The 10466-nt window shown below is 44.6% G+C and overlaps 1 long non-coding RNA gene across 1 annotated transcript; it reads left to right on the top strand.

Moving 5' to 3' along the window:
• The first annotated feature begins 206 nt into the window (after window positions 1-206).
• Window positions 207-9516, top strand: LOC119153822. The gene is made up of 4 exons (XR_005106234.1): window positions 207-313; window positions 5523-5598; window positions 7274-7409; window positions 8288-9516. It is a non-coding gene; the product is annotated as an uncharacterized LOC119153822 (long non-coding RNA).
• Window positions 9517-10466: the final 950 nt, after the last annotated feature.

Below are 10466 nucleotides of genomic sequence, written 5' to 3'. Positions count from 1 at the left end.
CACTGGGGATGGAGACAGGCAGAGGTCAGGCACCTCCTCTGGTGAGCTTGGATTGGGGGACCATTTTTCTGATTAAAACCAGCAGTTGGGACAGTGATTCTCCACACAAAGAGGGATTTCTATAACCACCTTTGAGACTTTTTACCTCTCTTTTTTTTTAATAATGTTAAAATCTAAATATTTACCTTGACCTACAGCTAACCGTGCAGCAGTAAAGGGAGGGAAACCAGCCAGATGGAAAGCAAAATGACAGAGCACATGATGGACCTACAAATCAAAGCACATCCCAATCATAAGGAGACTGCAAAGGCTGGTAAGTTTAACCCTGGTGAATAGTTTGCTGAATGCAGTCATTGAGTAGCAATAAATCTGCTACACTAATTGCAAGTAGGTAGAGGAGGAGGTACCACGACTATTCAGGTTACCACAGAAGATAGTCCTAGCCGGCTGCACAGCCCACAGCCTGTGCTTTCAATACTCCTACAGTGGAATCAGTTGTGATAGCCATCTTTCTGAGCAAAGAGCTGTCCTCCATTAAATGCTGTGGCTCTAAAGCTGGGAGAAGATGGTTCAATGAATCATTGATTCATTGGAAAGGGCACTTGTGGGTTGGCTGAGCCACTTCATGAATTTGAGTTGAATTTTGCCGGGTGGTTGAGCCAAAACTACAAGCGCTGAAAACTTTTGGCAGGTGTTGTAACACGGGAATTAGACAAGATTGAACAGTGATTTGAGACAGTTCCAAGGTTAGTTGCTTTTACACTTCTGATAAGTTTGGTTCTTGCCCAAACCTGAGCCAGGTGATGCAGACGTTATTCCTCATCCATTAATTGGCTGATTAAGGTACCAATGCACACCATAATAGCTGTAGATATGGTATCTCTCTCTGAGTAATGCAGACCACATATGAACAACCTTCTCCTGTCATCAGGAAATCATTATTATTCAATAGCATGCACAAACCAGACCACCATGGTCTGAATGAAAGGGTAGGAAAATACCTGATAGTAATTTTCTGAAAACTGCAAGTTATAATTCCCTCCCTGGGACTCGCTTTTACAGGATGAATACTTATTAGACAAATCTGAATTCAACCACTTATGCTCTGGACTCTGCAGGGGATCAACAACCCTTTCAATGCTAGCTGGATAAGGAAAGAGCTGTAATTTTATTTTTATGCCAGGAGCAGCAGCAATAGGCGCTAGAAAGATGTGCTCCATACGTACAGCAAAACCATTCTGGAGCCAACCGGTGGGTGCAGATAAGAGCCACTTGATGAAACATCAGCTAGGTCACCCCCCGCTGTCTTTGGTCACTGCAATGAATCAGAGCACTGTGTGAGTCAGACCAAATAACCCCCAAGCCCACTACCCCACCTGCGAGCACGGGGGTTAAGTACAAGATGCTTTAGGGGAGAGTGTAAGCAAGAGGCAAAATATCATGGGCATTCACCTGCATGATCTAATTCCTGTTTGAGTCCAGTTAGGCACTGTGACAAGGAAATCCACAATTTAGTCATGCAATGTATAAAGCAAATGTTCTTTTAATTTATTTTAAATGTTTTGAAGGGTTTGTTTTCCGGGATGCCCTTTAGGCTTGTTAGATAAAGAACTGGATTTCACTCGGGCTTGCTGCCCCTATGCCTTCAATATTTCATGGTGCTCTTCCATACCTCTTTACTTTGCAACCGAGGGGGAGAAATGGACACTTTTCGGAAGGAGTTTGTCTAGCTTATTTTATGTACCTTCTTCAGAAGGGCATGACTGATGCCCTGGCAGTAGCTGTCTTTCCTCAGTGCCTCAGCTGCCATCCACTTTTGATGAAAGGGCTCCATCTTTGGGACACTTGAATGTCCGGGGGAATGGAGAGCCCAGCTGCACCGTGGAGCAGCTGCCTGAAGTCTTGGACCATGGGAAGGAATAAAGAAAACCAAAAGCAAGGTGTGCTCTTTGCTATGACCCCTGCAGGGCTGCACAGCCAGACCTGGAGGGCTGTGGCCCCCAGGAGCAGCCCCTGGCAGCTGCTGGTGAAACCCCAGGAGACAATGGGTGGAAGGGGTTGTGTGCCAGTGGTGTGTTTTGATTTGGAGCAAAAGGCATGAAAAGCGAGCGCAGTGAAAGGGAGAGGCGTCGCTGCGGCTTTCTGGGAGGAGGCAGCGCAGGCAGCAGGACTCACTGCCTGTCCCCATGGGGCTGGGAGGGGTGGGGGGGCAGAGCTGCACCCCAGCCACTGCACGCAGAGCCAAGAGGGATGCAGCCCTTCCCGGGGAAACACTGAGCATCTCTGCTGACTCTTAAGATATTTTGCCTCTTACTTATACTCTCTCCTAAAGCACCTTGTACTTAACTCCCGTGCTCGCAGGTGGGGTAGTGGGCTTGGGGGTTACTTGGTCTGACTCACACGGTGCTCTGATTCATTGCAGTGACCAAAGACAGCGGGGGGTGACCTAACTGATGTTTCATCAAGCTGATGTTCATCCAAGGGCAGGAGAACCCAAGCTGGCCAAAATTATGAAGAAAAACTAAAATGAAACAATATTTACTTGTTAAAGATGCTGAGGCAGGTATTTGGGTTTGTTTTTCTTTCAGCTAATGCCAGGTCAATTTTTCTTTTGATCTGCCTTAGTCCCCCCATCCCTATAGAGGCAGGCACAGTGAGAACACGCTTCAAACAAAGCTGACAGCTTTCTGGTGTGGTTTTGTATGGTTTCCTGAGAATCAGGGGACATTTCTTGTTTTGCAACTTTACAGAAACCCACAAGTATGCTGAAGTGCTTTAAAGACCTAATAAACAGGTTGGTGTTGTGAAAGTTTAGCGAGGGGCAAAAAACGAGCACTGCCACGGTCAGCTCATCTGCTGGGCCCTGACAGCAAATGCACTTTGAGCTTGCTTGTAGCTGTGGCAAGCATGCGGCGCCAAGGGATTTAATGTACCGGTGAGGCGGATGGTTATGAAGCTGCAAGAAGAATGTGGTTAGTTTTACTAGCACCTGTGGCAAGTTCCTTTCAGAGGTCCTCCCACAAGGCAGTCTGTGTTGTACAAGATGATGCAGAAAGAACAGGAGGAGGGAGATGATTGTGTCATATGTTCCCCTGGGGCTCGCTATTTTATTAAAAAAATAATTAAAAAAAAGAGATTAAAAAAAAGCAAAAAAAAAACCACCAACACTCTTTAGATGCTTTTTTTAATTTCACAGGGGACATTCAGTGGAAACTATTATAGTGACATCGTAGGAAGGAGCCAGGCAGCCTCCATCTGTGTGCTGAGCTCATCCCGATCCCTGTGCCTCGAGGAGGAGGGAGATGAGGACAAGAGCAGGCGCTTGCATGGTTGAGGCAATGGTGGTGGCAGTTGAGGGAAGAAGGTGATGATGCTTTTGGCTTTGGCAGTGATTTGCTCTGTGTATTGAACTGGGCATTTTCTGCCCCTGTGCTTGGGCTTTTGAAACCGATAACATGGAAATCCCTGGCGTGAGGAGATCTCTTGTGGGACTGATGCCTCTTGGTGTGTTTGAGACATTCCAATAGAAAGTGTTTTCTAGTAGATTTCTTTATGAGGATTAAAAATTAATGTAAGAAGAAGAAAGATTAGGAAAATATTTGAAGTACAGAATGGCAGTAAGTAGCTCTTATTTTTCACTCTTCCCATGTGTCGCTGGTGAACACGTCTATCTGGCTATGCTTTTTTTTGCAATTATATAAGCAAAGACATAAGGAAAGCTTTCTTCCATAAGTGTTCACCTAAGAAGAAAGCAAGAAAGTTATAGAATCAGTGGTAGTAGATGATTAATGAACCAAACCATCTCTCTTCCCCCAACCACAGCACCACACAATGGGTTTTCACTTTCTCCCAATGGCCTTCAAAACATCCTCATCCTGAGGAGCAGGTTGTTTTGAGCTGATATTTCTGTACCTCAGCCTAGAGAAAGGCACTGGGGTCTCAGAAGGGAAGGCACGTCTATATGATCACTGGTATACCTCTTTCTTGATGGATAGGTGGGAAGCATTGAAACACCGATGTTTCTTAAGCTAGAACATATAAAGCTTCTCTTGAAAGGACAATGACGTGAAAAATTATCTCATGACTCTTACAAGGACTGACTGAGTAGCCTTCAACTTAGTAAATTAGAAATAACACCAGTGCCATTTATTGCTTTACGTTCAACTAGAACCAATGTAAGCGGTGAAAGAAGAGCTGCCAGATGTGAAAATTGGCCAAAAATGATCAGATTTGGACAATATCTCTTGGTTTGCTGCTTTCTGAAGTCCAGCTTGATAAACTCCATATTAATTTTCTGAGCACCTTCAGCCCTCACTGGGAGTCAAAACAAGGTCCTGCAGCTAAGGCTGGCTGGAGAAGGTGGAGACGAAGGTTACCAAAGTCACGAGTGGTCGCACTGGCTGACACGAGAGACCTTTCTGCCCAACTTGGACCTACCTACACAGGTTGTAGGCTTAAGGCTGTCAACAGCTTTAAACCATTAAAAAAGGCAAGAGGCCACCAGGGAAACTTAAAAATAGGGTGCCAAGAGTGCACTAATGGCTGCTTGCATATACACATGGTTCAAAGGGATGTATGTTTGCAGTAACTTCATTAAAATAAGCTGCAGTAATTTGAGGGGAGGAATTTTCCTTTCCAGTGAAGTCCGTCTGGCAGTTTACCCACAAGTGGTCAAACACAGCAACGTCTTTGGGGCTGTGGTGCCAACTCACAGTATTGCTAAGGTGCAAAACTTTTGTTAGAAACAGAAGGGGCGGTGGATTTTTTTTTTTTTTTGTTAAAAGTGTTTGTTTTCTGTGCTTTATTTTTTTCCAGGAAGAGATAGACGAATCTCAGAACTGATGCACTCCAAACTCTTAAATGCTGGCACTGCTTATTAGCTGCTTGCTCAGTGGAGAATATTCTTCCTTATATAGGCCTTTCAGAAACTAGGTCAGAGGATTAACATGAACACTGGCTGCTAAAAATCCTCTTTGACAGCCTGCCTTCCTTTATCATTTTTTTCACTTTGCTCATTGCAGACACCAACACCTTCCAGCTTCTCTATCGATTTCTCCAGGGGTGAGCTGTGCTGACCACCAAAGGTAGCTCCACTCCCCACCACTGCTGCACACCCTTGGCCAGCTGGCCTCTTCGACATTTTTGACCCCCAGCATCAGCTGTCTTCCCTGGAAGGAGAGGTTGTTTTTCAAAGAAATGTGGCGGTGCCACACCAGCCTAGGCGTTCAGTTGATTTGTCAGTGGAAAAACATCTGAACACAGCTGCCCTTGTGTGCTACAGGATGGGTGCTCAGGATACGCTGCCTACGTTTTCCAAAGGTCCTATTCTGAGAAGAGGGGAGCTCTGCTAAGTACCAGGCAGGGTGCCAGACGTTTACCCAACAGTCCCCCTAAAAGGCTACATCTTCTCAATTGGAGATTCTAGGAAGGCCTGCCTGGCAAATAACAATAATAGTCACTGACGCTTTCTGTGAAATGTTTGCACTGAACCGTAAAACTCCACAGAATATTCTTGTTTTTAGATGCTGTTGCTAACTCTGAAGGATCACACACGATACATTTGTGCTGATGGGACATTTCTTGCCATGCTGTTTACAGGTGAGAGATAACATCTTTCTGTAAGACATATGTATGGAGATATATATTTATATATTAAAAATACATACACCCACACATATTCACACATGCACAAGACTTTAAAACTATCATGATACACCCACTTGTCTGATGCAGAAGTGATTTTCTAGCAGGAACAGCACATGCCATTATCATATATCCACTCTTAGTCTGATTCCTAATTTGTATGCACATGCATACCTATTTTAGGACTAAGCTCAGGACTAAAGTAAGATTCTCAGTGACGATTTTAAAATCTCTAGATGACCTCTTAGCAAGGGGATCTTTGTTCCAGAAATGCTAAGTGCAGTACAGCCCTCCAAAATCTGCTGTACCTTCAGGACTTTGAGATTCTGACAACCTGGGAGGGAGCAAGGCTCCTGCAGTACGTTCTGGTTTTGCATCTAATCATGCAGCCTTCAACTAAAAAATAAAGTAGCTGATGTTTCTTTGGCCACTAACGTATGCAAAGCTCAGAGATCTTTCGCTACAGAAACCTTAAACTCTCATCATGTGTTGTTTTCTTTGCAGTTGGAATGAAAGTCACTTGTCAGCTATGTGTATCCTTTCTTCTCTTTCTTCTCCAGATCCAGGTCTAGCAAAGTGTACACGAGTTGTCCACTCGCCATTTGGGCACTCCCTGTTCAGACAGCTGAGCATGCCGATGATTTTCTTCCTTGCTCTATTCTAACTCCAGGCAGTCCATTGGTTGCTGTTGCCTTTGTGATGGAGTCGAGGGGATAACCTTATTTTTTACTGCCTCTTGTTTAGATGAGAAGTAGGTCTGTTGTCCCAGAGGTGCCGTGTGTCTCCTTTTTTGCTGTACTGTAAAGTCCCCTGGGCATCCACCTAGGTAACACCATCAGGTGATGTTTGTTCAGTGCTCAGCCAAGAAGGAGAAAGCAGATGTCTCCAGAATTCAGTGTTTTGCAAAGCCTCCCAAATCAATGCTTTATTGAGGTGGGAAGTTTGATGAGAGTTGCCCAACTGCAATAAGGAGAAACGTTCTAAAGGCACAGATTGTTAAAATCCTTCCCTGGGAGAAGCAAAAGTTTCCAGCTAGGCTCATTAAAGCTAGCTGTACACTTTGATTACCTGCTCAGGCCTTCGGCAGATGAAACAAGGTCTGATCTGGGATTATTCCCTCCTAGGATAGAGTCATATCTTTGGTTTTTCTTTTTTTCTGTAATGTACTTTAAGGCATATACATAAGCGAACGAACTGATTGCTACAGAAAACAGAGAACCCCTACTTAAAAACGCACTATAACAAGAAATATAAACATGCTTTTTTCACATCCTAACAGAGGATTGGAAGGGGGTATCCATCAAAATGTTTTGGCATGTTAGTGATTTCTGCTTGCGTGTAGTGTGGGGCTGGTGGGACTCAGCAGCCATAGGCAGTTGCTGTCAGCTCACCAAGGCTGATGCTCAGAGCCTGTTACCTGCTGCCACCTGTGAAACCTCAGTGGTTTCTGCTCGCCTGCTGAGCTGCCAGAAATGCTGACATTTATGCTGAGCTGGCAGAATTTTAGGGCCTCTATACCAGTGATGCTCCCAGCTTTGCAATGTTATATATATATATATATATTTATATATATATAAATATAATGTGTTTGTGTGTGTGCATGCTGTTCATGTGTACTCTCCCTCTTTAGCCCCAGAGCGGTGGGGAATGGAGTGACATCCTGCTGGCACCGCTCACACGTGGTGTTCCCCAGGGCTCAGCGCCGGGGCCAGTCCTGTTTAGTACCTTTATCAGTGATCTGGATGAGTGAACCAAGTGCACCATCAGTAAGTGTTCGTGGATAACACCAAGTGGGGGGGAGCACTGACCTGCTGGAGGGCAGGGGGCTGCCGAGGGACCTGGGCAGGTTGGGCTGATGGGCCGAGGCCACTTGTATGAGGTTCAACAAGGCTCAGTGCTGGGTTCTGCACTTGGGTCACAAAAACCCCACACATTTTTTTTCTTTTTTTTTTTTTTTTTGTTTATCTCAGCCAGTTACACTTCTTGGCTCTGTCATAAGGGACTTGAAACACCTCTGTGGGGACTACTTCAAAATTTCCCTTCAAAACGTTTGTCTAGGGAAGATAGGTTTGTTTATTTTTTTTTTGTTTTGGCTAAGTATCTTCTCTGCAAGGAGCATCCTATTTACCTGGAAACCTAGAACAGCTTGTTAATAAAAAAGTCCCAACTCTTCCTAAAGCTAAGACTTTTAGAATTGGTTTGATGAAAAAGTGGAAATTATCTCGGAGAATAAATCTGAATGGTTGTGCCCATTGGTGACATAGCCAAGAATTTTTGCTTCCACTTGGGCAAGAAACAGCCCTTTTCACATTATTTCTCTTCTTCTCTTTCTTTGCCAGCTACGGAAATAGAAGGACAAGGCACTAAAGTAAAGTAAAAGTAAAGAGGCAGGGGAAGGGTGGGGAGGAAATGAGCACATGGAGTCCTGAAAGTAGTCTCAGTTTAAGCAGTGGCCAAAATTTCAGGTTAGCTCCTGGTTTTAAACTTTTCTGCACAACTATAAAGAAGGGGGATGCCTGAAGCAAAAGGAGCCACAACAGCGGCAGTGAAAGGGGTTGTCTGTACTGAAACCATCCGTGTGTTGGTTTTTTCCCTCCTAATCTGTCAATCTATCTTTGTCTTTTTCTCTCTTTCCTCTTTGCAGCATATAATTTACAGTAAAAACACAGGAAGCTGAATGATTTCCTCTGAGGAAAGTACCTGACAAAGAGGTGAACGAGTGAAGTCACCAGGCCCTTTGACTTCATCGTTACCCATGGCTCCTCAGTGGTTTCAGACAGAGACGCTATCTTGCAGAGACACCTTTGAAGTGGTTTTGCCAGATCATGGCAGGTGGGAGGCACACGAGGCCTGAGTTTTTCCCTGTGGCAATCCAAGCACGGGGAGTCCTGAGCTTGTGAATAACAGCAGCTATTATTTACGTTGCATGTTGCACACCAAAAAAAAACCCTCTCAACCATTAACAGGCTGTGACCAGAGGTTGTTCTGCACACAGTGCATGGGCTTCAGAGGTTCCTTGCTTATCCAGAGGCTGGGCAGTTTGAGGCTGACTCCTGGGGGCTGCAGTGGGGGACCCAGGCAGGGGGAGGCAGCCTGCAAGCTCCTGTCCCTACGGCACAGCCAGGGCTGCCGTTTGAAGTCCATCTCCTCCATCCCTCTCTGCAGTCTTCTGAGAAGCCAAGTTGGAGAAGCAAAACACCAGCACTAAGGAATGGGACTTGGACCTCCTGTGTTGCAAGGTCCCTTTGAAAAGCTCAGCCCAAACTTTTGCGGTTTCAGACGTCCTGAAGCGGCATTTTTACCCAAAAAAAATGTATCTTCAATGTAACTTAAAAGGGCACAAGTGAGTAACACTTCAGATATCATCTCAATGAGACCATGAGTTCCCCACACTTTAAAAGTGACTAAAACTCAAGTGGGTTTTTCAGTGTGCATGTGACTAAATGCAGGAGTAGAAGGGTTGAGAGACAGACAGAGATTGTAAACTTGGGAGAACATCACCCTCTTTGTTTGACTGTAATGCAATAACCTCCTCTTTTTTTCTTCTCCAACTCCTACTACCTCCAGAAAACCTTCCTTTAAATTGCAGATGTGTTGAAATGATTGCATGTGCTTATATTTTCCTGCTCCATCCTCCACTTGGGATGTCGTTTACACTGCAAAATGAAATAGAACTGATTCATTTTGCAGAAGGAACATGATTGATACAAGCCCGGATGGAGACTCATTCTCAGCTCTGTGGAAATTCCTCACCAAGGTTGCTAGTCAAGTGAAAACCTCTTCACTGTGGAGTCATCAGGGTTGTGTTGCTACTCCTAAACTTCTTGGGCTGGAGCCAGAAAAAGCTTGTGAGCAGGTAAGAATGACCCAGAAAACCAGAACTGTTCTTACATCATCTTTTTTTTTTTTTTTTTTTTTTTTTTTTTTTTAATGAGAACTGTCTCTCTCACCTAAACCAGCTGCTTCTTCACGGCAAAGATGTCATGTTATTGTTATTCTCTAGACTGAAGGTCTGATGAAGGTGCGTTCCTTTACAGCGAGGCTGTCAGCCTTCCAAGAGCAAAGATCATATGTGCAGCTTTTGCTGATATTTGTTTGCAGTCTCCTGGTGACAAACTGCACCTTGTTTAGCCAGACAAACATATGTTGTACTCACACAAAACTGCTACGGCATGACAGGCTGAGATTTCTTTACCTGGTGAGGGTCCCAGGAAATACCCAAGAAAAAGGCATATGAACAAAGACTACAGTCAAGAGGGTTTCTGAGCAGATTTTTTTCAAAGAAAATGGTAAGGCAATCCTGAACAGGGGATATCCCCACCTGGAGCTCTAAAGCTGTTGAAGGGTTCATGTCTTCTGTTTTGTTTTTATTTTTACATAGATTCCCCCCACACACACTCCCCATAAAATACGTTTTATGATTTTGCCTGATGTCCAGATCCTATATTTGTAAATTTATATGAAGGTGCCTCGTATCTGCTCATTACTTCCAGTCTGCCTGTAGCTCCTGATGAATTGCAGAGAAGAACAGCAACCAGCCAAGCATCGTCTCAGCAATCCCAGCTGTATTCCATAGGTCTGTGTCATCTTGTCCACATTCCTGGAAGGCAGAAGTACGACGTGGCAAGGTGCCTATCAGGCTAATGCCACCACCTTGACATTTTCTGGGTGGAGGATCAAGCTGCTGCTTATTGATGATGGCTAAACATCTCTGTTCAGCTTTCCCTGCTGCTAATCAAGGTCTGACAGAGAAGGTTCATTAGGTTAAGCACCAAGAATGCTAAGAAGAACAAGAAGAAGAGGGGGTAAAAAAAAAGAAGAAA

The sequence above is a fragment of the Falco rusticolus genome, chromosome 9, assembly GCF_015220075.1.
Source record: "Falco rusticolus isolate bFalRus1 chromosome 9, bFalRus1.pri, whole genome shotgun sequence".
Taxonomy (NCBI): domain Eukaryota; kingdom Metazoa; phylum Chordata; class Aves; order Falconiformes; family Falconidae; genus Falco; species Falco rusticolus.
Note: the sequence above shows the minus strand (reverse complement) of the source record. Positions and strands in the feature narration are given on the sequence as shown.